The following is a 1,937-nucleotide window of genomic DNA, read 5'->3' as shown; positions in this document are numbered from 1 at the left end:
TGATAATGAAGATCTGAGATCCCCTGCCGCTTCTCCTGTCCCCCCAGTCCCTGGTGCTTCACCCCCTGCTGCTGCACCCACAGGTGTGTGAACATGTTTTGTGCAGAAAACATCAGTACAGTATCCACTCATAGCTTTAACATTCACTAATAATCATTGTATTTGTAAATGCAGACTAAATTCTATTGCAATGTATGCCACCAATCATCTGCATACATACATTTTAATTACGGTTCATTTGCATATTTATGTTCCTGATGTTTATAAGTCTGAAGTATAACTTTAATTATGTAAAATATGTTAAAGCAAGTTCAAAATAATGTTACACTTGTATTAAGCACTGGCTATGTCACTCACACAGGCACGGATATTATTCTCACAATATCTAGACAATTTTGTTATTTCAATTATCAGCTTTCTGTCTTCTCATGCACTGTGTGTTGTATTTTTGTTTACACAGGCCAACAGAGGAGGAGAGGCATCCGGCGGCCCCGTGATGGTACGTCGGAGGTGGAGCAGACGCTGCTCGAGCTCCTGAGGTGTCCTCCAGCTCCAGCTCCACCTCCACCACCACCACCGCTGTCGGCTGATGAACACTTCCTCCTCAGCCTTCTGCCTTTTCTGCAGAGCATGCCACCTCAAAGAAAAGAGTTGATAAAGTTTCAAATGTATAAATTGGCGATGGGAAACAGCACCGTTGTGCTAAATTTGGAACAATTAGACCCCCACAGCCCATAGTAGGCTTTAAAAAAATAAAAAAATGAGGCAGCTGGCTCTGCAGGAAACGCAGAATGCTCTCCTTCCTCTTCTCCTTTGTTCCCTGAGGCTTTTCCACTCTTGAATCCTCCAAGCGAGGTCCTTTTTATTTCTGTCTCTGTTTGTAAATAGTTTGTACATATTGTATTTTTTAAATTTTATTTTGTTATTTTAAATTTATAATTAAATTAATTTATGTTTGGCCTGAATAAATTTTGAAATATGACTAAATGCCTAGTGTGGTTTTAATACACAACAAAACAAGTGTGTTATCACATATATGACACATATTCATTTTGTATTGAATGCTATTTATTCCATGTCTAAATCTTAATTATATGAAAAACTATCATTACAGAACAATAATAACTATAATAGTGTGTACACTTTAGTGTGTCTTGACAGTGTTGTGAGGAAAACAAATCACAGGACAGGTTAAATACTTTGAGGCTGGCTCCATTTATCATCAAAACAAAAATAAATAACAGATTTTACAGTAATAACCTGAACAAAGAAATGGCACAGACCTATAGAATTATTATACATCAAAGGAGGAATGACATTGAGTAGTTCACTTTTAAAATGAAAAAATCTGTCATCATATACTCACCCTTGTGTTTTTTCAAACCTATTATTAATGTATGTTTTTATCACTTTATAAACTAACGTGGAAAACCAACCATTTGAAAAAGTTAATGACTCAGGGTCTAAAATTATTAAATGTGGTGGACCTGACAGCCTGGAACTGGGCCAGCAGGAGTAGAGTAGACAGATAGACCAGACATGACCTGCAAACGGATAGAAGGCAGAACAAAACAACATACAAACCAATAATCAACATATTGCATTTAAAAAAAAAAAAAAAAAAAAAAAAAAAAAATATATATATATATATATATATATATATATATATATATATATATATATATAAAATGGAGGTAAAACAAGATAGTCATGCTCTTTATAGGTTTGTGGGTGGCTCTTAAAAGAACCGTTTTGGGGAAGTCGTGACGAGGACTTCAAACACTACTCTGTCGGCTGCCATGCTACTGCTCCCTCCGCCGAGAAGTGTTCCATGAAGACATCCCTCACTCGGACTGCCTCTCTGGAGGAGTTGTTTGCTGCAACCCGACCCAGACCTGGCAGTGGCTCCTCTCCAGCTTGTCCCACGACCCTCAAAG

Source organism: Garra rufa, unplaced genomic scaffold, assembly GCF_049309525.1.
Source record: "Garra rufa unplaced genomic scaffold, GarRuf1.0 hap1_unplaced_002, whole genome shotgun sequence".
Lineage (NCBI taxonomy): Eukaryota > Metazoa > Chordata > Actinopteri > Cypriniformes > Cyprinidae > Garra > Garra rufa.
The sequence above is the reverse complement of the archived record's forward strand: the minus strand, read 5'-3'. Positions refer to the sequence as shown.